Source organism: Bubalus kerabau, chromosome 21, assembly GCF_029407905.1.
Source record: "Bubalus kerabau isolate K-KA32 ecotype Philippines breed swamp buffalo chromosome 21, PCC_UOA_SB_1v2, whole genome shotgun sequence".
Taxonomy (NCBI): Eukaryota; Metazoa; Chordata; class Mammalia; order Artiodactyla; family Bovidae; genus Bubalus; species Bubalus kerabau.
Window position 1 is genome coordinate 10,649,794 of NC_073644.1, and position 27,973 is coordinate 10,677,766.

The 27,973-nt window shown below is 41.7% G+C and overlaps 1 protein-coding gene and 1 long non-coding RNA gene across 2 annotated transcripts in view; one reads left to right on the forward strand and one right to left on the reverse strand.

Annotated features, from left to right (window-relative positions):
• The window catches only part of DOK6 (docking protein 6), a 413,808-nt gene that overhangs the window by 17,995 nt on the left and 367,840 nt on the right, over positions 1-27,973 (reverse strand). The gene's annotated exons all lie outside the window — the stretch shown is intronic.
• On the forward strand, positions 6,550-27,409 carry LOC129635919 (uncharacterized). The gene is made up of 3 exons (XR_008706537.1): positions 6,550-6,615; positions 25,649-25,765; positions 26,966-27,409. It is a non-coding gene; the product is annotated as an uncharacterized LOC129635919 (long non-coding RNA).

Genomic DNA, 27,973 nt, shown 5'->3' on the forward strand with positions numbered 1-27,973 from the left:
AGTTAGTTGAATGAGCTCATAAAGTGAGTCCTAATCAGATAGCACTGGTGACTTCACGAGAAGAGAAAGCAGTCTCTCTATCGCCACTCACTGGGGAAAGGTCATGCGAGTTCACAGCAAGAAAGCAGCCGTCTACAAACCAGGAAGAAAGCTCTTACCAAAATCGGACCCTGCCGATGCCCTGATGTTGGACTTCCTGCCTCTTCCTGCCTCTCTCACACCAGAAGTGTGAGAGAATCAATTTCTCATGTTTAACCACTCAGTCTACGGTATTTGGTTATGGCAGCATCAGTAAATTGTGGAGGGATTGATTTTAGGGCCAAACATCCTCAAGGACCATTTTCATTATTGTCTCATTTGTTAAGAAGAAAACTGAAGCTTTTTCACTTAACAAAGAGTTAACACATCTGAACTGATCAGCAGTAGTGATCAGCGGTGATTGCTGACTGGCTACTGGAGGTGTACAAGGCGTTTCAGGAAAGAATAAGAAAGAGACAGATAAGCTGGGCTCAAAGAACAAACACCTACTGTGCAGGAACAGTCAAAATGTAACACCGTTAGAAGCTTAGTCTGCACGTCCTTCTGATGCTTGTCGAAGCTGTGGGTCTTCTGTCTGGTCACGGGGACGTGCGAGGATCGTCTCCTCCATAAACAACATCCGAATGCACGATGTTTTCCTTCGGGGTTTTCTTCAGGCTCACGCTGGTGGACGCAGCTCTCACTTTTGCTGCAGCGGCCTCCTGCAGCCCTCGCTGGGGCCTCTGCTGTGGCCCTGGCCGTCTCTTCCTGTCCGTGGTCCTCCTGGCCTAGCTTTCAAAGGTCAGGAACAATTCCTAAACCAGCGGCTCCAAAGACCTCCTCCACAGTGGACAAGTTCTCAGACCAAGGGCAGGATTTGCTGATCTGGATTTAAATCCTGTTTGCCTGTAACTGGAAGTCACTGAAAGGCCCCAGGTTTTGCATTTTTTAAGCGGGGGTAATATCTACCTTGTGGCTTAGGTTAAGTAGAAAGTGTTTTAAACAGAGTAACCCATGTGAGGGCTTCCCAGGCGGCACTAGTGATAAAGAATCCACCTGCCAGTGCAGGAGACTTGGGTTTGGTCCCTGGGTCGGAAAGATCCCCCGGAGGAGGAAATGGCAATCCGCTCCAGTATTCTTGCCTGGAGAATCCCATGGACAGACGAGTCTGGTGGGCTATAGTCCAAGGGGCTTCAGAGAGTCAGATGCAACTGAGCACATGCATAACCCATGAGAAGTTCTTTGCACAGCACTTACTCCTGTAAGTGTTGCAAACACATTAGCTGGTTATGTTTATGACCATGGAATAAGATACCCCAGAGCAGCAGATCTCCAACCTTCCTGGTCATAAAACATCATCCGTTCACTGCAAATCCGCTTTAAGGCCGTGGAGTTAATTTGCTAATTTGCTCATGGGGAGTGGGTCTAATTATTGTGATATGTGTGGCCACTGTGTATTATTATGCACAGTTCTTGTTTTTTGGAAAAGGAGCACTCTGCACTGGAAGTGGAAAATGGTCAGTTCTGTCGGCTGAGAGACATGTAGGGTGGCTACTGTCATCCAATGTCCAGCACGTCAGACTGGACAGGGGCCGGGCAGTGCCCAGGGTGTTCACTGCTGGAATTTGATTCTTCAGCAACACAAAGTAGGAGCAATGGGATTACCAAGGGCCTCCTAATGGATTCAGGAGGTTGTTTTATGTTTTAAAAATTATCACTGGATGGAGGATATGAATTAGGATGTTTGATCTGTTTCTAAAACTGCTATTTATTGTTGTTCAGTTGATAAGTCGTGTCTGACTCTGTGACCCCATGGACTGCAGCATGCCAGGCTTCCCTATCCTTCACCATCTCCAAGTGTTTGCTTAAACTTGTGTCCACTGAGTCAGTGATGACATCCAACCATCTCATCCTCTGTCGCCCCCTTCTCCTCTTGCCCTCAGTCTTTCCCAGCATCAGGATCTTTTCCAATGAGTTAAATCTTCACATCAGATGGCCTAAGTATTGTAGTTTTAGTTTTAACATCAGTCCTTCCAGTGAATACTCAGGGTTGATTTTCTTTGATTGACTGGTTTGATCTCCTTACAGTCCAAGGGACTCTCAAGAGTCTTTTCCAGCATCATAGTTCAAAAACATCAGTTCTTTGGTGCTCAGCCTTTTTTATGGTCCAACTCTAACATCCATACATGACTACTGGAAAAACCATAGTTTTGACTATATGGACCTTTGTCAGCAAAGTGACGTCTCTAATTTTTAATATACTGTCTAGTTTAGTCATAGCTTTTCTTCCAAGCAGCAAGTGTCTTTTAATTTCATGACTGCAGTCACCACCCAAAGTGATTTTGGAGCACCCCCCCAAAATAAAATCTGTCACTGTTTCCACTTTTTCCCCATCTATTTGCCATGAAGTGCTGGGACTGGATGCCATGATCTTAGTTTTTTGAATGTTGAGTTTTAAGCCAGTTTTTCAGCCTCTCACTTTTATCAAGAAGTTCTTTAGTTCTTCTTCGCTTTCCGCCATTAAAGTGGTATCATCTACATATCTGAGGTTGGTGATATATATCCCGGCAGTCTTGATTCCAACTTGTGAGTCATCCAGCCCAGAATTTCACATGATGTTCTCTGCACATAAGTTAAATAAGCAGGGTGACAATATACAGCCTTGACGTACTCCTGTCCCAATTTTGAACCAGTCCGTTGTTCCATGTCTTGTTCTAACTGTTGCTTCTTGCCTGCATACAGGTTTCTCAGGAGGAAGGTAATCTGGTCTAGTATTCCCTTCTCTTTAAGAATTTTCTATAATTTGTTGTGATCTACACAATCAAAAGCGTTCAGTTCAGTCACTCAGTCATGTCCGACTCTTTGCGACCCCATGAACTGCAGCATGGCAGGCCTCCCTGTCCATCACCAACTCCCAGAGCCTACCCAAACTCATGTCCATTGAGTTGGTGATACCATCCAACCATCTCATCCTTTGTCATCACCTTCTCCTCCTGCCTTCAATCTTTCCCACCATCAGGGTCTTTTCCAGTGAGTCAGCTTTTCGCATCAGGTGGCCAAAGTATTGGAGCTTCAGCTTCAACATCAGTCCTTCCAGTGAAGACCCAGGACTGATCTCCTTTAGGATGGACTGGTTGGATCTCCTTGCAGTCCAAGGGACTCTCAAGAGTCTTCTCCAACACCACAGTTCAAAAGCATCAATTCTTCAGTGCTAAGCTTTCTTTATAGTCCAACTCATACCTCCATATATGACTACTGGAAAAAACCATAGCCTTGACTAGACAGACCTTTGTTGGCAAGATAACGTCTCTGGTTTTTAATATGCTGTCTAGGTTGGTCATGACTTTCCTTCTAAGGAGTAAGCATCTTTTAATTTCATGGCTGCAATCACAATCTGCAGTGATTTTGGAGCCCCCCCCCCACCTCCAAATAAAAGCCACTGTTTCCCCATCTATTTGCCACGAAGTGATGGGACTGGATGCCATGATCTTAATGTTGAGCTTTAAGCCAACTTTTTCACTCTCCTGTTTCACTTTCATCAAGAGGCTCTTTAGTTCCCCTTCACTTTCTGCCATAAGGTGTGTCATGGTGTCATCTGCATATTTGAGGTTATTGATATTTCTCCCGGCAATCTTGATTCCGGCTTGTGCTTCATCCAGCCCAGTGTTTCTCATGATGTACTCTGCATATAAGTTAATTTTGCATAGTCTATGAAGCATAAGTAGATGGTTTTTTGGAATTCCCTTGCCTTTTCTACGATCCAACAGATGTTGGGATTTGACCTCTGGCTCCTCTGCCTTTTTTAAATCCACCTTGTACATCTGGAAGTTCTTAGTGCACATACTGCTGAAACAGCTTGAAGGATTTTGAGCATAATTTTGCTAGCATGTGAAATGAGTCCAACTGTACGGTAATTTGAACTTTCTTTGGCATTGCCTTTCTTTGGGATTGGAATGAAAATTGACCTTTTCCAGTCCTGTGGCCACTGCTGAGTTTTCTTCATTTGCTGGCATATTGAGTGTAGCACTTTAATAGCATCAAGATATTTGATGATGACTTTTCTTAAGTCATAGTGTTTTATTTTTGGATAGCATAATCATATCCATAGAAAATGGCATTTTTCAGAAATCCTAGAGGACATAAAATGTAGGAGAAAATACAGTTGTATGAATTGACACCTGTGGAGATTATTTTTCATGCAAATATGTTTAATCAGTGAAATGAAAATGAAACCAAAAAAGAGAATTTTAACCAAATACTGATAAATCTCAAGGCATATTATCTATTCAATAGAAAGATAGGATTGAATCCTATAATATTTCAGTTTTTAGGTTATGAACTGTAAAATATCAGAAATTTCATGGCATACAAGCCTAAAATACATACATTCAGATTTTTAAAATGTGATTATTACAAAGTTCTTTTGGTCATCTGTCAAACTTGGTTTGCTTTCATTTGCATGATTTATTCCTGTAACCATATTCTTACATCAGAGCATGGCCGTCATGTAGGCGCTGCAGCACTGATCATATTAACTCTGCAGATGCTTAGACCTTCTTCCTGGCCCCAGGTAATGGCTTCAGTGCCAATTTTAGCACACAGCTCCATAATACAGTATTGTTTATATTGATCTCTCTGTCTAAGGAATCCCTGGTGGCTCAATAAAGAATCTTCCTGTCAACGAAAGAGATGCGGGTTCGATCCCTGGGTTGGAAGATCCCCTGGAGAAGGAAATGGCAACGTGCTTTCCTGGAGAATCCCACCGACAGAGGAACCTGGCGGGCGACAGTCATGGGGTGGCAGAGAGTCTGACAGGACTGAGCGACTGAATCACCACCACAGCTGTCTGTCTGGCTGCCTCTTAGTTGCGGCACAGGGACTCTCTAGTTCTAACCCGCGGGCTTAGTAATATCAGCACCCAGGCAGAGTTGCACCTCGTCACATGAAATCTTAGTTCCCAGGGACTGAACCTGCGTCCCCTGCATTGGAAGGTGGATTCTTAAACACTGAGCCGCCAGGGAGGTCCCTACGGTACTGTTTTTTATTCACATTTCTTTTCTCTGATGCGTTTCCAATCACAGAAGGAATGCCTGTTCACTGCCGGGTGAGACCAAACGATATGAAGATGAGTGAAAGCAAAGCCCACCTTCTGGTCATCCTCCATTCCCTGCTGAGGTGCGGCCTGTCTCTGTGCAGGTCTCCCCCAGGGCCTCCGACCGCACCTGCCCCTCGGCCTCCCTCCCTCCTGGAGCTTCGCTTTCCTGCCCCCTCGGCGGCTTCCCCAGGTGAGCCAGGCCCGGGTGTGCCCCCGCACCTTTCTGCTCTGGTCACAGTGCCGGGCACCCGGGGACCAGCCCGTTTCCCCTTTCATTCTTACAGAGGTCAGACTTTCAGACTGCCTGCAGTGATTTCAGAATTATCGAAGAGAAATGAAAATCCAGCCCCGACTCCACTGTACCTTTCCCCCTTATCCGGCCACTCTGGCTCTGCTGGTCTCGTGCCCCCCTGAGGGGCTGTGGCTTCATTTCTCACAGCACCCCTCCCCCTTGTCTAATGTAGTTTTTTTTTTTTTTTCCTTTACAATATTGTATTGGTTTTGCCAGCTTTTAAAACACGTATTTGTTGTTGAGGTGCAGCTTTGCCATCAGGAACTTCTCCTTCTACCCACTGCTTTCACTTCTCTTTCTGGTTGGTACTAGTTTCTGATTGCCGGCTCTTATATTTTTAATCAGCTCTTCTTCTAATTGCTTTTCTCAAGGCCACCCAGCTCTAGGCCAGGGTTTGTCCCTTCCTCTCTCCTGGGGCCCCGCCCATCACTCCCCCACCCCAGTACCTGCTCCCATCACTTCCGGGTTACATCCTGTCCCCTCCTCTCTCCTGGGGGCCCTTCCATCACTCCCCCTGCACCTGCTCCCATCACTTCTGGGTTACACCCTGTTGGCCACAGGTCTCAGTTTTGATCAAAGTAGGAAAATGTTTATATGTGGTTTTCAGGCTTCAGATATTTTCACAATTACTTTTTCAATTCTAAAACCAGTACTGAGAAGTACGAGGGAAGGCGTTGTCACTTGGTACTTGGAGTGACACCCTGGGGGCTGGTGTGACATGGCTAAGGTCTGTCCGGTGCCCGTGAGCCCACAGCCCAGATCGCCGAATTCCTGGTTGTGTGTCTGCTCCCTCGCATCACGCTCTAGGTGTCCTCTGAGCTCCGCTTCCTGGCGGCTGGAATGTCAGATGTCTAACGACAAAGCTCTGCTTAGTCCCCTTCCTCCATTTTACTCCCCAAATGAGGTCCAGTTCTGCCACTCAAAAAGATGCAGTCATCTTTGTGAATGGTAGAGGATATTCTCTGGGAAGTCAGGAGATCTGAGCGTCCTTCTGACTTTATTGTCCAGTGATTTGTGTCGACCTGTCATTCAAAAAATGGAACAAAATGGGATGGGGTTGTTTGGGATTTAAGCATTCATCAGAGTCACCTGAAGGTTTGCTGCACATGGTCTCCTGGGCTCCACCCCTAGAATTTCTGACTCAGTAGGTCTGGACTTGCATTGCTGACAAGTTGCCTGATGCGAATGCTGCCAACTTGGGGACAACACTGTAAGAACTACTTTGTTTGTTGTTTAGTCGCTTTGGTAGTGTTCCACTCTTGTGATCCCATGGACTGTAGCCCGCAGGCTTCTCTGTCCATGGGGTTCTCTGGGCAAGAATACTGGAGTGGGTTGCCATTCCCTTCTCCAGGGGATCTTCTGGACCTAGGGACTGAATCCCCTTTTCCGGCACTGGCAGTCATGTTCTTCACCACTGAGCCACTTGGGAAGAACATGTGCCCACGTAAATTCTAAATTCCCTTAAATACCAACCAGTTGTGATTGGGAGTGACAGCGCTCACCATCAGGGAGCTGCTGATGGCACTGCGTCACTTGGCACTTTTGATGATGGTCAACTGGAGGCTGGAGATAGAGGATGTGCTTAATGACACCCGCAGCACTTTCTGCAGGTCTGCCTGAAGCTGGGTGTGAATCCAGTATTGGTCCTCTTTTCCATTTGAATGTATGATGAACTTGGATGGCTAGTGTTTGTTTTAGAAATTTGTAGAGACATAAAAGCCAGTCTGCATGCAATCTGATTCCTGAATGAGCTTGTCACTTAGCATAATAGTGTCATATAATAACCTGCCTGGTGGTATAAGTCTCCAGTTACCTTGCCTGCGTTGTACAATACTGATCCTTAAGGTTGATGGTAATGGGACTACAGTGACTGATGAGTGGGATTTTATTCTGTAATTCTGGGTCTCAGAAAATTAAATAGAAAAGGAATTTATTTGGGTTCTTTAGCTGGTTTCTAGTCAGGGCAGCAGCTGCAAAATTTATGTTTCTTATCTGTGATTCTGCTAGGTTCATGGGTTCTGAGGGAAATAATCCTATTTTCCTGCTTAATAAATACAGGGTAAACTCATTAATTACACTGAGATTAATCTGGCATTTAGCACAGACACTAAAAAGAGCACTGCATTGAGTATTTGACCTTTTACAATATTAACAGTTGGAATGGGCTAAAATTTAACATACAGCACAAGTCCAAAAATAGAATTAGCAGCAGGCTCCAGAGAATTTTTGTATTTCATTCAGCTGTCTTCCTGTAAGAAATTACAGGCAGTGAAACCATCTAAGAAGACATAAATAAAACTGATTTTCTAAACTGTGTGGATACCATTAAATATATCATTTATTATACTAATTATATAATAGTAATTCTCTTTGGTGCTTTACTAGGTTAGAGAGCTAAAAAGAGGCCAGATAAGAAAGACATTTAAATGGGTGTAATGCAAATTTCAATGTATAACTTTGAAATACATCCAAGAAATCTTGAAGGAAAAGTAAACAGTAAGGCTACACAACCTTTTTGTTTGGTTGTGTTTTTTTTTTTTTTTTTTTTTAGTACACACATCCACACAACATAAACCATATAATAATTAAGGGAAATTATTATAATACCATGTCCTTTCATAATAAAATGAAAAACCTTGTTTGAAAGGACAGATACAATTAATGACTTTTCTTCAGAGTTTATTCATATATTTGTACCCTAAGAAGTTTCAGTTAAGCCTGTGAACCTTTGGCCAAAGTTCAAGAAAACGTTTATTGCTTGTTAATGGACAGTGCTCAAACGTTATCATGTATGTGCTTTCTATCAGATCAGGATTTGTTTGGGAGAAGATCTGTTTGGAAATACTCTGGCCTGTCTGACTTTTTTCTTCCTGTGTGTAAGAGAGCCATCTTAATAGTGCTGTGGTTTATCTGGAAAACTGAATGAAGATGACTGAACTGTAGAAACAAGTTCAGTCCAAATTATAGCACCATCTGTTTTGCATGTGGCTTCGTGTATTGAAAAAGAGCCATGTCTGTTTTTTGCATGGATTATTTCATCAATATTATTATTATTTCTTTCTCATTGCTCACTTCTTTCATGGAAACTCTCAGTGGGCTTCATACCCCTCTTCTCCCATCCTCATCCTCCCCTCACAGGACATAACAGGTGAAATAAGACCACTGTCTAGGTGCTCATGAACTTCCCTCCTCTGAGATGGAAGTACGTCCCTCGGTGATGGGTTTTAATGTCTCACCAGCATGTACGCCTCCCTTTAGATTATAAACCACAGGTGCAGGAGCCGTGTCTCTTTATGTGCTGTCCAAATTCTCACTTCTGATGGCACTTAATCATAAGAATCGTCAAATGAGCGAGTTAGAAAGTGCTCTTCCAAACGCCTCCATCTTGGCAGTAAAAGGATTAACTAGAGCTTGCCCTGCAATGTCGCCCTGATGTGCTTCCAGGGTGTAAGGAGTCCCCTTACCTTCTGAGCAGAAATGTATTTTGACCCTTCCCTATTGCTAAACTTCTCCATTCTTTATTTTTATCCAGCCCTGCAGAGACTCCATTTGGTAGATACCCTGCACCAAAGTCAAAGTTAGAAAAAATTTATGACACAGAAAACGCCAATACCAGTTGGCAGTCTGTGTTAATATCTAAGATGGCAGAGCAAGCATATGTGAGACTAAGGAAATTCGTGGCTTATGATTTCCTGAGGAAGCTTAAGAGGTAGTTTGGGTCCAGTAATAAGATACCTAAGTTATGGGGATATGAAGCGCAGCACGGTGACGGTCGCTAACAATACTGGATTGTATTTTGGAGGTGCTAAAAGGGAGATGTTAAAGGGTCTCATCACAGGAAAAATACTGTGGTGTTTAACAGCAAAATAAACAGAAAACCAAACCAAAAAACACAAACACGAAACAGTCTAAATGTCTGAGAGTGGGAGTTGTTTATATGGATTAATCTACAGACCTACTGCTTGGAATATCATTTAGCTATTGTAAGTGATGATGTACAAAGATATTAATGATGTGGCATTAATATCAGCCATGGCACACTGTTAAGGAAAAGGCTGATTAGAAAGTACTATTGAAGGTAAGATGCACTGAGTAAAAAAATCAAACTAAACAAAAAGACTGGATATATCTTTATACATAAATACAACATGATAGTCTCTGGGAGATGGTTTCAAACATTTTATTTTATTCCCATTTCTCATTTTATTCTCAGTGCTTTATTCTTTCCCCAAATTTTCAATTCCCATACTTTGTTTTAATCAGAAGTATTTGTACTTACAGATAGATGTAAAATAGTAACTTGCTTGAATAAATATTCTTGGAGAGTTTATAATTTTGTAATTGTATTGCCCTAAAATATGCCAGCTACTGTTTACTGCCTAGACAACTGCCCATTTTGCCTTTTCTCCTTGTGGTAAGAAGCCAGGGTGGAAATATTTTGATCTCAGGGAAGTCAGGATTTTCCTTCAGCCAAGAAGATAAATAGTGACTATGATTAGAAAGCTCATCACAGCAGTTCTTTCCTCTTGGCCCAGTTACTAACTTTCCTAGCCTCCCTTGTCCACAGAGATGCCCATAATGTCAGAATTCTGGCCCATTAAATGGAAGATGTCTGCATGGAAATTTGGAGAGATTTCCTTCACTGATTAAAAAATTAATAAGCCTCATAATAGAAAAGCTTCTTGTTTCTTCCTTTTGCATTTTGAAAGTGAATGTGATGCCTGGAGCTCTGGCAGTCATCTTGTGAGCAAGAGTTACAAGCATGACGGTGAAAGGAAACTGGCTAAGCCCAACAGAACAGAAGCGTTGAAAGAGACTGGATCCCCAATGTCATCACTGAGCAGCTAAACCCGCAAGAGCCTCCAAATGACCAGGCCTTTTTATATGATAAAGCAATGAACTATTGGTGTAAACGTCAGTTAGTTTTTAACTTACTTGCAGCAAAAACTTTCCTAAGTATTACATGAGGTTCACTAGCAAATTAGATGGTGGGATTGTAGCTAACCCCCTGCTTATAAACACATTTTTTGAAAATGTATTTGAAAAGAGAGAATGTTGTAAACAATGTATTTGTTATAGTACAGTCTGGAGTTGTTTCTCTTTCTAATGTGTTTGAGATCATGGCATCCGGTCCCATCACTTCATGGCAAATAGATGGGGGAAACAATGGAAACAGTGACAGACTTTATTTTTTTGGGCTCCAAAATCACTGCAGATGGTGACGGCAGCCATGAAATGAAAAGACGCTTGCTCCTTGGAAGGAAAGTTATGACCAACCTAGATAACATATTCAAAAGCAGAGACATTACTTTGCCAACAAAGGTCCATCTAGTCAAAGTTATGGTTTTTTCCAGGGGTCATGTATGGATGTGAGAGTTGGACTATAAAGCTGAATGCTGAAGACTTGATGCTTTTGAACTGTGGTGTTGGAGAAGACTCTTGAGAGTCCCTTGGACTGCAAAGAGATCCAACCAGTCCATCCTAAAGGAGATCAGTCCTGGGTGTTCATTGGAAGGACTGATGCTGAAGCTGAAACTCCAATACTTTGGCCACCTGATGCGAAGAGCTGACTCATTTGAAAAGACCCTGATGCTGGGAAAGATTGAGGGTAGGAGGAGAAGGGGTCAACAGAGGATGAGATGGTTGGATGGCATCACTGACTCAATGGACACGAGTTTGAGTAAACTCGGGGAGTTGGTGATGGACAGGGAGGCCTGGTGTGCTGCAGCCCATGGGGTCCCAAAGAGTCAGACACGACTGAGCTGAACTGAATGTGTGTGTTAGTTGCTCAGCTGTGTCCAGCTCTTTGTGACCCCATAGACTGTAGCCCACCAGGCTTCTGTGTCCATGGGATTCTCCAGGCAAGAGTACTGGAGTGGGCTGCCATTGCCTTCTCCATCTTTGCGAGTAGTGGTCCCTAAAATGTTGTTCCCCTTGAGATCCAGCCAACTGGGGACTACTCTGTGTTTGCGAGGGGACAGAGGTGGGCGGCGGCTTCCTGCTTTCCTCGGGTACCTGGTGTGGGAGATGCTGATGCACCCCGCAGTAGCACAGTAAGTCTCAGGGCAGTGCTGGCCCCACGGGCTGCCTGCTGCAGGCTCAGCGGCCAGCCTTCATCTCAGGCTTCACCTTTCAGCTCACATGAATACTACAAATGTTGGTTTTGAAAAGTAAAAAGAAAAAAACTTAAGTGGCCTTTAAAAAATTTTTATTTTTGGATGTGCAGGGTTTTGTCTACTTGTGATGAGCAGGGGCTACGCTAGCTCTGTCACTGCAGTGGCTTCTCTTATTGCTCAGCACCGGCTCTGGGCACACAGGCTCCAGTAGTTGCGGCACGTGGGCTCAGTAGTTGGGGTGCACGGGCTTAGTTGCTCCATGGCATGTGGGATCTTTCTGGATCAGGGACTAAACCTGCGTCTCCTGCTTGGCAAGTGGATTCTTTACCACAGAGCCACCAGGGAAGCCCCAGTGGCTTCTTAAAACTATGGAGAAATAGTTGTCTTTTTTGAATTTTGTTTTTTACTGGAGTGTACACTGCCTTCCAATGTTGTGTTAGTTTCTGCTGCACAGTGGAGTGAATCGGTCACATGCATACATATATCCCCTCAAGAGGGAGGGGGCAGACACGTAGAGCACCGAGCTGAGCGCCTGTGTATACAGCAGCCTCCCACTAGCCGTCTGTCTTACACACGAGGCGGTGTGTATGTCAGTCCTGCTCTCCCTGAATTTTCATCTTCGATAGTTTTTCGACAGTTAAACAAATTCCCAACTATGTGGTAGTGAAACAAGAGTCCAGTATTCTCTAGCACAGCTGCTGCTGCTGCTGCTAAGTTGCTTCAGTTGTGTCCGACTCTGCGACCCCATGGACTGCAGCCTACCAGGCTCCTCCACCCATGGGATTTTCCAGGCAAGAGTACTTCTCCGTCTCTAGCACAGAGGTGACCTCAAATGGGCAGTGTTCTCTGTGGATTAGCCTAACATGTGATGAAAAGTTTAACAGCCAGAGAGTCAGAGATGCGGTGATAGTTCTTGTATCCAGTCGGGCGACTGTTTTCCTACTGCTGCTTAATGAATGGGCACAGACTTAACGGCTTTAAAAGCACTGACTATTCTAGCAGGCCTGGAGGTGGTCTGAAGGGCATGTCCCTGCACAGAAAGGCCAGCAGGTGGCGCCAGCTCTGGCCTGTTTCCTTGCCTCGGCCTGCTCCTCACTGGAAGCTTGTGACCCCAAAACCTCATCTTCCCCACCTCTGCTCCCACAGTCAGCTCACCTTGCTCCTCTTCTGTAGCCACATCGGGTCTCACCAGTCCATATCCTTAACTGAATGGCCCCTGCAGAGTCCCTCTGTCATGTCAGGTCCTGGGGATTTGGACATGATGGATGTCTTTGGGGAACCATTATCCAGCCAACCACAACAGTCAGATCATTAAGTAAAAATAATACTGACAACTGAGCCCATATTGTTTTCCATGCATTATTCTAAGACCTTGAAAATGGTTAAAGTAAATATTTAGGAGAAAAATATTAATGCACTTTAATACTTGTGTCTTTATATGATTAAGTACTATCATTATTCTCATTTGACAGATGAAGATAATAAAGTATAGAGACACTAACTAGTTTACCTGAGATCATAATGCTAGAAGAGGCAGAGTGGTTCTTCAGTCCTAAACAAGAATCCCTACTCCTTCTCTCTGTACCACATGCCACCTTGACCTCCTGTGACTGGAGTTTCATGGGGTGATGGGAGGGTTAGTAGAACTAGATAAGCTCTGTATTTCAGGTTCTAATGGATTCTTTCCAACCCAAGGTCATAAATACATTTTGCCCAGTGAGAAAAATTCTAACGGTACCTTAGTTGTAGCAACAAAATCATTAAAGCATTCACTATATTCTTTGGAAAGAGTGTAGTGTAGGGGGAAAGTCACATTTTTTGAAATACAGACTTCACTGAAATGTTACTAATGACATGTCTAAGCTGGCCCAGAGTGAGCTTTTCACAGGTGGGGTCTGAGAGGCCAGATTATGTATCAGACAGCTGATAACAAGTCACTGTAAAAAAGAAACTCCATGTTTTTCAGAGGCCATGTTCATAAATGAATTTTAAAAATCTAGCATTCTGAAACTATTATGAAGCCAACAAAGGAAAAGTCTGGAGAAAATAAAACACATGAGCATTTTTTTAATAAAATTATCAATTCTGACAAAATAAAGTAAAAAAACTTTTTGTGTTAAAGCAAGCCTATTTAGATATGTATACAGATAGAGTGCATATGTTTAATAATAGCACTTAATATCTTTCCCAGAAACATAATGGGCAATTTCTGAAGCATAAGTGATTTCTGAAAAGAGGAACTAAACAGAGGAAAAATAAATGTAGATATAATTTAACTTCTTTGTTATAAGCAATTTGAAAATATAATGGGGGAAAGCAGAATGTAATTGTAATGTATAATGTATTTTAAAATCCCATTTATTGAGAAGCCATTTGGTAAGTGGTGTACCTAAAGAAAAATATTCACATACTTTGAAATTAGGGAAATTCATAGATTAGTGGCTTTAGAGTGCATTTACTGTTTCAATGCAATAGAAAAAGGAAGCCAAATTGGCTCCAAATGTTGTGTTTTTATAGCACATGTGGAGATAAAGAAAAACTAAGACTAGTAAAAATAACTCCATAAAGATAAGCTGAATGTTTCTTTCCTGCTGATTTCAGTTTGTTGCCTTAAAATGTAATAGGCTGGGGATGGATTCTCACCCCTTGAAAGATGGCTGTTATAATTACTCCTCTTTGCTTTTACATTCAAGTCACGGGGCTTGGGGACTGAAGCTGTGCAGCTCAGTTTAGTGGATTTCTCAGTTGACGATAGCTGAGATCCAAGCAGTCAAGTGTGAAGAAACTGTAACAGAGGCTAGGTCGTCAGGCCGGCATGGATGCAGACGAGATGGGCGCTCGGCGGAGAACCACACCTCGGGTTTACTACACTGTGTCCTCCGCAGATGACGGAAGCAGCCTCGTTACTCAGGACGGTGATTCTTCATGATCAAACCATTACATTTCAATGCCATGGCCAAAACTTGTTACAGTAGTTTCGTTTGGAGAGCTAACTCACTTGTTAGGGGCACTTCCTGAGCTTGGATGCTCATCAGGAAAATATCAGAGGTGCTCAAGCAATGCTAAGGAACTGTAGGTATCTTCCCTTTAATATGGAAATTGACTGAAGAACACATTATACCTTTTATGACCTTTTTCAGAATGAACAGTTTCAGTGACTTTAGAATGGTGCTTTTCAAAGCCCATTTGTTGCCTTTTGGGTCATAGGCAAGCCAAAGTTAATGACTTCATTTATGTATGAAACAAGGTTAGGTGTTTCCAGATTTTAAAATATTGAATCTTTTTCACATATTGCTGCTGACAAAAATTTTTCTAAAAAAAAGAGCTGCTAATTTTGAAATATCTTAATGAATTTTGAAAGAATATGATTAAAGTATTTAAAATTCAAGTGAGGATTTCAGTCCTAAGATGGTGGAGGAATAGGACGAGGAGACCACTTTCTCCCCCACAAATTCATCAAAAGAACATTTAAACGTTGAGTAAATTCTACAAAACAACTTCTGAATGCCGGCAGAGGACATCAGGCACCCAGAAAAACAGCCCATTGTCTTCGAAAGGAGGTAGGAAAAAATATAAAAGACAAAAAAAGAGACAAAAGAGGTAGGGATGGAGGTCCGTCCCAGGGAAGGGAATCTTAAAAAGAGAGAAGTTTCCAAATACTAGGAAACACTCTCACTGCCGAGACTGTGGTGAGCCTTGCAAGCACAGAGGGCAACATAACAGGGAGGAAAAATAAATAAATAATCAAAACCCACAGATTACGAACCCAATGGTAACTCCCCCAGTGGAGAAGTAGCGCAGACGCCTGCACCCGCCACGAGCAAGCGGGGGTTGGGAGGCGCAGGATGCGTTGCTTAGAGTAAGGACCGGGCCTGAATGCCCGGAGGGCAATCTGAGGGAACTAACGGGCTAGCAAACCAGACTGTGGGATAGCCACCACGCGAAGAGCCCTACCTAAGAAACTGCCAGGCCCACGCATAGAACAAAGGACTGAACAAAACTAGACGGCTGCAGACCATCCCCCTCCTGTGACAGGCAGCCAGAGCCAGAAGGGGCAATCGCAGCCCCAGAGAGACATTATCTACCAAACTGCAAGCAGGCTTCTTTGCTAACTAAGACTTCTTGGGGTTCTGGACAGTCAACATCTACCTGAGAAGGTGAGCCGGTCGTACACCCAGAAAACCAAGTGGCAGGGATGGGGGAGGCGATAAGTCATAGCGACTGTGCTCGCCAAACACCTCATCACCTGAGCTGCTCGGACCTGGGAAGGGCACAAAACGCAGGCCCAATGGAGTCTGCACCTCTGAGGACTACCTGAGTGCCTGAACCTGAGTGGCTTAGACCTGGGAGATGCATGTAGCTCAGGGCAGGCCTCGGACAGTTCCTGGCAGAGCAACCTAGAGCCTGAGCAGTGTGGGCAGGGAGGGCACATGCTCTGTGAGTGGGGGCAGGCCCAGTGTGGCTGAAACACTGCAAGCACATGCAAGTGTTATTTGTTTGCAACATCCCTCCCTCCCCACAGTGCAACTGAACAAGTGAGCCTAAAAAAGTGTCCACCACTGCCCCCTTGTGTCAGGGTGGAAATCAGACACTGAAGAGACCAGCAAACAGAAGAAGCTAAAACAGAGGGAACTGCCTTGGAAGTGACAGGTGCAATAGATTAAAACCCTGTAGTTAGTACCGACTACATAGGAAGGGGCCTATAGATCTTGAGAAACATAAATCGGAACAAGGAACTATCCGAAAATGGACTGACCCCACACTGCCCACAACACCAGAGAAAGTCCTAGATATATTTTTACTATTTTTACGATCATTATTTTTTTTAAATTAAAAAAATATTTTAAGTCCTCTATTACTCCTTTAATTTTCATTTTTATAAACTACTGTTACTTTGCAAAAAAAAAAAGACCCTATGTTTTTAAAGCAAACTTCATATACATATTTTTAAAATAATTTTTGTGACTTTGATTTTTTTTTTCTTCTTCTTTTCTTTAATATTGTATTTTTGAAAATCCAAACTCTACTCTAGATTTTTAATCTTCGCTTTTTGGTATTTGTTATCAATTTTGTACCTTTAAGAACCCAATCTTCAGTACCCATTTTTACTTGGGAGTGAGATTAGTGGCTTGACTGCTATCTCCCCCTTTGGACTCTTCTTTTTCTCCAACAGGTTGCCTCTGTCTCCACCCCCCACCCCCTCTCTTCTCTACTCAACTCTGCAAATCTCTGTGTGTTCCAGACGGTGGAGAACACTTAGGGAACTGATTACTGGCTGGATCTGTCTCTCTCCTTTTGCTTCCCCGCTTTTATCCTCCTGGCCACCTCTGTCTCCTTCCTCCCTCTTCTCTTCTCTCTATAACTCCGTGAACATCTCTGAGTGGTCCAGACTGTGGAGCGCACATAAGGAAATGATTACTGGCTAGCTTGCTCTCTCCTCTTTTGATTCCACCTCATCTCATTCGGGTCATCTCTAACTCCCGTCTCCCTCTTCTCTTCTCCACATAACTCTGTGAACCTCTCTGGGTGTCACTCACTGTGGAGAAACTTTTCATCTTTAACCTAGATGTTTTATCAACGATGCTGTATAGAAGGAGAAGTCTTGAGACTACTGTAAAAATAAGACTGAAAACCAGAAGCAGGAGCCTTAAATCCAAATCCTGAGAACACCAGAGAACTCCTGACTCCAGGGAACATTAATTGACAGAAGCTCATCAAACGCCTCCATACCTACACTGAAACCAAGCACCACCCAAGGGCCAACAAGTTCCAGAGCAAGACATACCATGCAAATTCTCCAGCAACACAGGAACACAGCCCTGAGCTTCAATATACAGGCTGCCCAAAGTTACTCCAAGCCCACTGACATCTCATAACTCATTACTGGACACTTTATTGCACTCCAGAGAGAAAAAATCCAGCTCCACCCACCAGAACACCAACACAAGCTTCCCTAACCAAGAAACCTTGACAAACCTCCTGTACAACCTCACCCACAGTGAGGAAACTCCACAATAAAGGAAACTCCACAATAAAGAAAACTCCACAAACTGCCAGAATACAGAAAGGCCATCCCAAACTCAGCAATATAAACAAGATGAAGAGACAGAGGAATACCCAGCAGCTAAAGGAACAGGATAAATGTCCACCAAACCAAACAAAAGAGGAAGAGATAAGGAATCTACCTGATAAAGAATTCCAAAAAATGATAGTGAAAATGATCCAAAACCTTGAAATCAAAATGGAATCAAGATAAATAGCCTGGAGACAAGGATTGAGAAGATGCAAGAAAGGTTTAACAAGGACCTAGAAGAAATAAATGATACAATTAATGAATAATGCAATAAATGAGATCAAAAACACTCTGGAGGGAACCAACAGTAGAATAACAGAGGCAGAAGATAGGATTAGTGAAGTAGAAGATAGAATGGTAGAAAATGAATCAGAGAGGAAAAAAGAAAAACGAATTAAAAGAAATGAGGACAATTTCAGAGACCTCCAGGACAATATTAAACGCCACAACATTCGAATCATAGGAGTCCCAGAAGAAGAAGACAAAAAGAAAGACCATGAGAAAATACTTGAGGAGATAATAGTTGAAAACTTCCCTAAAATGGGGAAGGAAATAATCACCCAAGTCCAAGAAACCCAGAGAGTCCCAAACAGGATAAACCCAAGGCGAAACACCCCAAGACACATATTAATCAAATTAACAAAGATCAAACACAAAGAACAAATATTAAAAGCAGCAAGGGAAAAAAAACAAATAACACACAAAGGGATTCCCATAAGGATAACAGCTGATCTTTCAATAGAAACTCTTCAGGCCAGGAAGGAATGGCAAGACATACTTAAAGTGATGAAAGAAAATAACCTACAGCCCAGATTACTGTACCCAGCAAGGATCTCACTCAAATACGAAGGAGAAGTCAAAAGCTTTACAGACAAGCAAAAGCTGAGAGAATTCAGCAACACCAAACCAGCTCTCCAACAAATGCTAAAGGATCTTCTCTAGACAGGAAACCCAAAAAAGGTGTATAAACTTGAACCCAAAACAATAGAGTAAATGGCAACGAGATCATACTTATCAATAATTACCTTAAAATTAAATGGGTTGAATGCCCCAATCAAAAGACAAAGACTGGGTGAATGGATACAAAAACAAGACCCCTATATATGTTGTCTACAAGAGACCCACCTCAAAACAGGGGACACATACAGACTGAAAGTGAAGGGCTGGAAAAAGATATTCCACGCAAATAGAGACCAAAAGAAAGCAGGAGTAGCAATACTCATATCAGATAAAATAGACTTTAAAACAAAGGCTGTGAAAAGAGACAAAGAAGGACACTACATAATGATCAAAGGATTAATCCAAGAAGAAGATATAACAATTATAAATATATAGGCACCCAACATAGGAGCACTGCAATATGTAAGACAAATGCTAACAAGTATGAAAGGGGAAATTAACAATAACACAATGATAGTGGGAGACTTTAATACCCCACTCACATCTATGGATAGATCAACTAAACAGAAAATTAACAAGGAAACACAAACTTTAAATGATACAATAGACCAGTTAGACCTAATTGATATCTATAGAACATTTCACCCCAAAATATTGAATTTCACCTTTTTCTCAAGCGCACATGGAACCTTCTCCAGGATAGATCACATCCTGGGCCATAAATCTAGCCTTGGTAAATTCAAAAAAATTGAAATCATTCCAAGCATCTTTTCTGACCACAATGCAGTAAGATTAGATCTCAATTACAGGAGAAAAACTATTAAAAATTCCAATATATGGAGGCTGAACAACACGCTGCTGAATAACCAACAAATCACAGAAGAAATGAAAAAAGAAATCAAAATATGCATAGAAACGAATGCACAACTCAAAACCTGTTCAGTTCAGTTCAGTTCAATACAGTCGCTCAGTCATGTCCAACTCTTTGTGACCCCATGAATTGCAGCACGCCAGGCCTCCCTATCCATCACTAACTCCCAGAGTTCACTCAGACTCACGTCCATCGAGTCAGTGATGCCATCCAGCCATCTCATCCTCTATCATCCCCTTCTCCTCCTGCCCCCAATCCCTCCCAGCATCAGAGTCTTTTCCAATGAGTCAACTCTTCACATGAGGTGGCCAAAGTACTGGAGTTTCAGCTTTAGCGTGATTCCTTCCAAAGAACACCCAGGGCTGATCTCCTTCAGAATGGACTGGTTGGATCTCCTTGCAGTCCAAGGAACTCTCAAGAGTCTTCTCCAACACCATAGTTCAAAAGCATCAATTATTCGGCGCTCAGTCTTCTTCACAGTCCAACTCTCACATCCATACATGACCACTGGAAAAACCATAGCCTTGACTAGATGGAACTTTGTTGGCAAAGTAATGTCTCTGCTTTTGAATATGCTATCTAGGTTGGACATAACTTTCCTTCCAAGGAGTAAGTGTCTTTTAATTTCATGGCTGCAGTCACCATATGCAGTGATTTTGGAGCCCAGAAAAATAAAGTCTGACACTGTTTCCACTGTTTCCCCATCTATTTCCCATGAAGTGATGGGACCGGATGCCATGATCTTCGTTTTCTGAATGTTAAGCTTTAAGCCAACTTTTTCAGTCTCCTCTTTCACTTTCATCAAGAGGCTTTTTAGTTCCTCTTCACTTTCTGCCATAAGGGTGGTGTCATCTGCATATCTGAGGTGATTGATATTTCTCCCGGCAATCTTGATTCCAGCTTGTGCTTCTTCCAGCCCAGAGTTTCTCATGATGTACTCTGCATAGAAGTTAAATAAGCAGGATGACAGTATACAGCCTTGACATACTCCTTTTCCTATTTGGAACCAGTCTGTTGTTCCATGTCCAGTTCTAACTGTTGCTTCCTGACCTGCATACAGATTTCTCAAGAGGCAGGTCTGGTGGTCTGTTATTCCCATCACTTTAAGAATTTCCTACAGTTTATTGTGATCCACACAGCAAAGGCTTTGGCATAGTCAATAAAGCAGAAATAGATGTTTTTCTGGAACTCTCTTGCTTTTTCCATGATCCAGCAGATGTTGGCAATTTGATCTCTGGTTCCTCTGCTTTTTCTAAAACCAGCTTGAATGTCAGGAAGCTGGTTCATGGTTCACATATTGCTGAAGCCTGGCTTGGAGAATTTTGATCATGACTTTACTAGCATGTGAGATGAGTGCAATTGTGCGTTAGTTTGAGCATTCTTTGTGGGACACTGTAAAAGCAGTGCTAAGGGGAAAGTTCATAGCAATACAGGCATTCCTCAAGAAACAAGAAAAAAGTCAAATAGATAACCTAACTCTACACCTAAAGCAACTAGAAAAGGAAGAAATGAAGAACCCCAGGTTTAGCAGAAGGAAAGAAATCTTAAAAATTAGGGCAGAAATAAATGCAAAAGAAACAAAGGAGACCATAGCGAAAATCAACAAAGCCAAAAGTTGGTTCTTTGAAAGGATAAATAAAATTGACAAACCATTAGCCAGACTCATCAAGAAACAAAGGGAGAAAAATCAAATCAATAAAATTAGAAATGAAAATGGAGAGATCACAACAGATAACACAGAAATACAAAGGATCATAAGAGACTATTATCAGCAATTATATGCCATGTAAATGGACAACGTGGAAGAAATGGACAAATTCTTAGAAAAGTACAACTTTCCAAAACTCGACCAGGAAGGAATAGAAAATCTTAACAGACCTGTCACAAACACAGAAATTGAAACTGTAATCAGAAATATTCCATCAAACAAAAGCCCAGGTCCAGACGGCTTCACAGCTGAATTCTACCAAAAATTTAGAGAAGAGCTAACAGCTATCCTACTCAAACTCTACCAGAAAATTGCAGAGGAGGGTAAACTTCCAAACTCATTCTATGAGGCCACCATCACCCTAATACCCAAACCTGACAAAGATGCCACAGAAAAAGAAAACTACAGGCCAATATCACTGATGAACATAGATGCAAAAATCCTTAACAAAATTCTAGCAATCAGAATCCAACAACACATTAAAAAGATCATACACCATGACCAAGTGGGCTTTATCCCAGGGATGCAAGGATTCTTCAATATCCGCAAATCAATCAATGTAATACAGAACATTAACAAATTGAAAAATAAAAGCCATATGATTATCTCAATAGATGCAGAGAAAGCCTTTGACAAAATTCAACATCTATTTATGATAAAAACTCTCCAGAAAGCAGGACTAGAAGGAACATACCTCAACATAATAAAAGCTATATATGACAAACCCACAGCAAACATTATCCTCAATGGTGAAAAATTGAAAGCATTTCCCCTAAAGTCAGGAACAAGACAAGTGTGCCCACTTTCACCATACTATTCAACATAGTTTTGGAAGTTTTGGCCACAGCAATCAGAGCAGAAAAAGAAATAAATGGAATCCAAATTGGAGAAGAAGTAAATCTCTCACTGTTTGCAGATGACATGATCGTCTACATAGAAAACCCTAAAGACTCCACCAGAAAATTACTAGAGCTAATCAATGAATATAGTAAAGTTGCAGAATATAAAAGCAACACACAGAAATCCCTTGTATTCCTATACACTAATAATGAGAAAATAGAAAGAGAAATTAAGGAAACGATTCCATTCACCATTGCAATGAAAAGAATAAAATACTTAGGAATATATCTACCTAAAGAAACTAAAGACCCATATATATAGAAAACTATAAAACACTGGTGAAAGAAATCAAAGAGGACACTAATAGATGGAGAAATATACCATGTTCATGGATTGGAAGAATCAATTTAGTGAAAATGAGTATACTACCCAAAGCAATCTATAGATTCAATGCAATCCCTATCAAGCTATCATTGGTATTTTTCACAGAGCTAGAGCAAATAATTTCACAATTTGTATGGAAATACAAAAAACCTCAAATAGCCAAAGCAATCTTGAGAAAGAAGAATGGAATTGGAGGAATCAACCTGCCTGACTTTAGGCTCTACTACAAAGCCACAGTCATCAAGACAGTATGGTACTGGCCCAAAGACAGGAATATAGATCAATGGAACAAAATAGAAAGCCCAGAGATAAATCCACGCACCTATGGACACCTTATCTTTGACAAAGGAGGCAAGAATATACTATGGATTAAGGACGATCTCTTTAACAAATGGTGCTGGGAAAACTGATCAACCACTTGCAAAAGAATGAAACTAGAACACTTTATAATACCATACACAAAAATAAACTCAAAATGGATTAAAGATCTAAACATAAGACCAGAAACTATAAAACTGCTAGAGGAGAACATCAGATCAGATCAGATCAGTCGCTCAGTCGTGTCCGACACTTTGTGACCCCATGAATCGCAGCACGCCAGGCCTCCCTGTCCAACACCAACTCCCGGAGTTCACTGAGACTCACGTTCATCGAGTCAGTGATGCCTCCGACATACATCACAGCAGGATCCTCTATGACCCACCTTCCAGAATATTGGAAATAAAAGCAAAAATAAACAAATGGGACCTAATAAAAATTAAAAGCTTCTGCACAATAAAGGAAACTATAAGCAAGGTGAAAAGATAGCCTTCAGAATGGGAGAAAATAATAGCAAATGAAGCAACTGACAAACAACTAATCTCAAAAATATACAAGCAACTCCTGCAGCTCAATTCCAGAAAAATAAATGACCCAATAAAAAAATGGGCCAAAGAACTAGACATTTCTCCAAAGAAGACATACAGATGGCTAACAAACACATGAAAAGATGCTCAACATCACTCATTATCAGAGAAATGCAAATCAAAACCACAATGAGGTACCATTTCACGCCAGTCAGAATGGCTGCGATCCAAAAGTCTACAAGAATAAATGTTGGAGAGGGTGTGGAGAAAAGGGAACCATCTTACACTGTTGGTGGGAATGCAAACTAGTACAGCCACTATAGAGAACAGTGTGGAGATTCCTTAAAAAACTGGACATAGAACTGCCTTATGACCCAGCAATCCCACTGCTGGGCATACACACCGAGGAAACCAGAATTGAAAGAGACATGTGTACCCCAATGTTCATCGCAGCGCTGTTTATAATAGCCCGGACATGGAAGCAACCTAGATGTCCATCAGCAGATGAATGGATAAGAAAGCGGTGGTACATATACACAATGGAGTATTACTCAGCCACTAAAAAGAATACATTTGAATCAGTTCGAATGAGGTGGATGAAACTGGAGCCTATTATACAGAGTGAAGTAAGCCAGAAAGAAAAATACCAATACAGTATACTAACGCATATATATGGAATTTAGAAAGATGGTAACGATAACCCTGTATGCGAGACAGCAAAAGAGACACAGATGTATAGAACAGTTTTTTGGACTCTGTGGGAGAGGGAGAGGGTGGGATGATTTGGGAGAATGGCATTGAAACATGTATAATATCATATAAGAAACGAGTCGCCAGTCCAGGTTTGATGCAGGATACAGGATGCTTGGGGCTGGTGCACTGGGATGACCCAGAGGGATGGTATGGGGAGGGAGGTAGGAGGGGGGATCAGGATGGGAAACACGTGTACACCTGTGGCGGATTCATGTTGATGTATGGCAAAACCAATACAATATTGTAAAGTAATTAACCTCCAATTAAAATAAATAAATTAAAAAAAAGAATTAAAAAAATAAAATTCAAGTGAAAAAGTTTCCTTTTAGCTTACAATTCCATTTTCTTGCTTCTTGGTCAGTATATTAGGATTAGGAGTAGCAGTTAGCAATAACAGTAGAAGAATGATCATAGCACTGATTTTAAGTTTATGATGTGCTAGGATTTATGGTTTCTATAAGCATATTAAATTCTGTTTACAAGCCAGTGACTTGCTAAAAAGATTTTTAGTTCTATTTTGTACATTAGCAAACAGATTTATGGTAGGTATGTTTTCTGCCCATGGCTGCAGAGCTAGTACTCCAGTAAGGTTGGTTTGGCCTCAAAACCAATGCCCTCATTCCCTCCAAAATGCTAAAAAAACATGAAGTGAAAATGGTTGTCTCTGTAAATTGAAAACTTGGGGGAAAAAAACAATAAGCAGGGTGTTTCTTTCTAAATTTTATAATATTAATAATAATATCAATGAATAACACAGTATTGTTTCAGTTTATTAAAGAGATTCCAAAAGTATACAAAACAGAAAATAAAAAAATTCTGTTCTCCTCAAATCTGGTAAGATCAACTTATGGCATTTTTGATAATCAAATTTTCACAAAGATTTGAAGACATTCTAATATGCAAATATTATGTAATTAATAGTTAATTTTTTAAATTATGATTTTATTTTTTGAGTCATTTTAACTTCACAGCAAAATTGAAAGTGCAGAGATTTCCCATGCTCACTGCCCCTACACAAGCGTAGCTTCCCCTGTTATCAACACCATCCACCAGATGTTACGTTTGTCACAGTGGATTAGCCTAATTTATTTTAGGGTTCACTCACAGTGTTGTACATTCTATGAGTTTGAACAAATGTATAAAGACATTTATCTACAACTATGGTATCATACTGGAGAAGGAAACGGCAACCCACTCCAGTGTTCTTGCCTGGAGAATCCCAGGGACGGGGGAGCCTGGTGGGATGCCATCTATGGGGTTGCACAGAGTCGGACACCACTGAAGCGACTTAGCAGCAGCAGCAGCAGCAGCAGCAGCATGGTATCATACAGAGTATCTTCACTGCCCTAAAAATCCTCCTTGCTCTGTCTGTAAACCTCCCCTCGACTGACCTTGGCAACCACTGATCTTTTTGCTGTCTCTATAGTTTTGCTTTTCTCAGAATGTCATATAGTTGGAATCATAATTACACAGAAAGCATAGTTTAGTGAATTACTTTAAAGAGAACACAATTAAAACCATCATTCAGGTTAGGTAACGTAACTGTGTCTTCCTGTCCCGAACCATTCAATTCGCCCATTCTCTTCACAGTCCTCTCCCTCCAAAACACCCCCTGTCCTGACATTTATAGTCACCACTTCCCTATGTTTCTCTACGGTGTTACCACTCAAGTGTGCATTCCTAGACACTGCAGTTCATTCTTGCCCATTTTAAAAAGTTTGACTATATCTTTTATGTCTCTTTCGGTCCACAGGTTCTCTCTCTCACTTTATTCACCTCATCATTTATCCTAAAGACCCTGGACTGACTGACCTGCGGGGCTGAGGGACCCACAGGCTGGACTCCCGGTGTCACATTTATATATGTGCAGGTCAGCATATTCTGCTCCTCTTTGTTTGTGGAAAATTAGCTGTATATGGAAACTTGATCAGATATATAAGATTGACAGCTTATATAAGTGATTTTTGACTAAGATGCCAAATCAATTCAGTGGGGGAAAATGAAGTCTGTTTGATTTTTGAACAGCTTGTACTAGAACAACTTAGTATCTATAGAGATTTGAAAAAAAAAAAATCCTCTTCCTACTTCACTCTCTGTAGAAAAGTCAATTTGAGGTGAATCAAAGGCCTAATTGTAATAGTGAGACCACAGAGCTGCTGGAAAAAAACTGGAAGACAGTCCTTGTGTTCTTGAGGTGAGCAGTTTATTCTCAGACAGGACTTAGCACAAAGCACAGGAGAAAATGGTGTGAAACAGAGCTTTCCAAAGTTAAAAACTTCTGCTCCACAAAGGACCACAGTCAGAAAGTACAGAGGCAAGCCACAGTAAGGGAGACAGTTTGAAATATTTATACTTGACAGACTGGAGAAGGCAATGGCACCTCACTCCAGTACTCTTGTCTCGAGAATCCCATGGATGGAAGAGCCTGGTAGGCTGCAGTCCATGGGATTGCTACGAGTCGGATGACTGAGAGACTTCACTTTCACTTTTCACTTTCATGCATTGGAGAAGGAAATGGCAACCCACTCCAGTGTTCTTGCCTGGAGAATCCCATGCACAGAGGAGCCTGGTGGGCTACAGTCCATGGGATCACAGAGCTGGACATGACTGAAGTGACTGAGCACGCATAGTCTACCAATGATTTTCAAAACAAGTCTTGATAATTTACTGTCCTGCCAATAATGTAGAAGATATGTGTTTGATAAAGTTCAATATTCTCATTCTTTTGATTTTTGGCAGTCTAAGAGTCGGACATGACTGAACGCCTTTACTTTCATTTTTCACTTTCATGCACTGGAGAAGGAAATGGCAACCCACTCCAGTGTTCTTGCCTGGAGAATCCCAGGGACGGGGGAGCCTGGTGGGCTGCCGTCTATGGGGTCGCACAGAGTTGGACATGACTGAAGTGACTTAGCAGCATACTTGACAGACAACTTGTATCAGGAAAATACAGAGAACACCTACAAATCAAAAATAACGAGACCTAAAACCCAGGGTTGAAAGAAGCAAAAGGCTTGAACAGAAGTGGGCACAGGGAAGGATGTTCAGCTAAACACTCATGTCACTGCAGATAAAAAACGGATCTAGAGCAGCACACCCAAGGAGAATCACTGAAGGTGAAATCTTGAAACACCAAGATGGGATGGGAAACCGCTGTAACTCCACACCCACCTGAACGACTGATACAGGAGAGACGGACAACATCAGATGTGGAAGAGCAGCTGGAACTCTCCCAAGTGGCTGGTGGGAATGTAAAGTAACAAGGCTTGGGGGTTTCCTACAAAGTTAAACACACATCCAACTTATTACCTAGTGATTCCTCCCTGATTATTTACCCAAGATCAATGAAAACATATGTCCAAAAAGACTTGTACAAGATTGTTTTTCAGTTTTACTCATGATAATGAAAACTGGGAATCATTCACAGGATGATCAGCAAGAGGATTAACAGATTGTGCACTGGACAATAATGGGATAATATTCAACTAAAATAAAACAAAACAAAACACTAACCGCACGGCAGTCTAAGCGCCAGAGCTGTGTCATGAGGATGAAGCCAGAGACCATGATATACAGTGTCTAATTACATTTTTAGAAGTCTAAGGACAAGTTAAATTTCCATGGTGATCAAGGTCTGAAAGGAGTTGTTTTGCGGTGGGGAATTTGACGGGAAAGATACACAAATGAATTTTATGAGGTGATAGAAATGTTCTGTGTTTAGATGGTGGTTATGTGAGTGTAATTTCAAACCTCGAAGATCTGAACTTAACCATCTGTTTATTGTATGTAAATTATGACTATAAAAAATTGTATGGGAAAACAAGTCAATCAAGTTGGTTTATTGTAAGAGCCTGTATCAAAGTCCAGAGTGTAAACTGTGATGAAAATCTGCATCAAGAATCATGTTGAAAGAGGAAAATTGTATGGAGGTAACACCTTATTTTTCAGGCTTAAAGATTAATAGATATTTAATGAAGGAATGAACAGAAAGAAGAAATGAATATAAGACAGTGATAGACAGGTGAGGAAATAAAAAGATACTCCCAGCTAACTTCTAGAGAAAATAAACTATGTAATA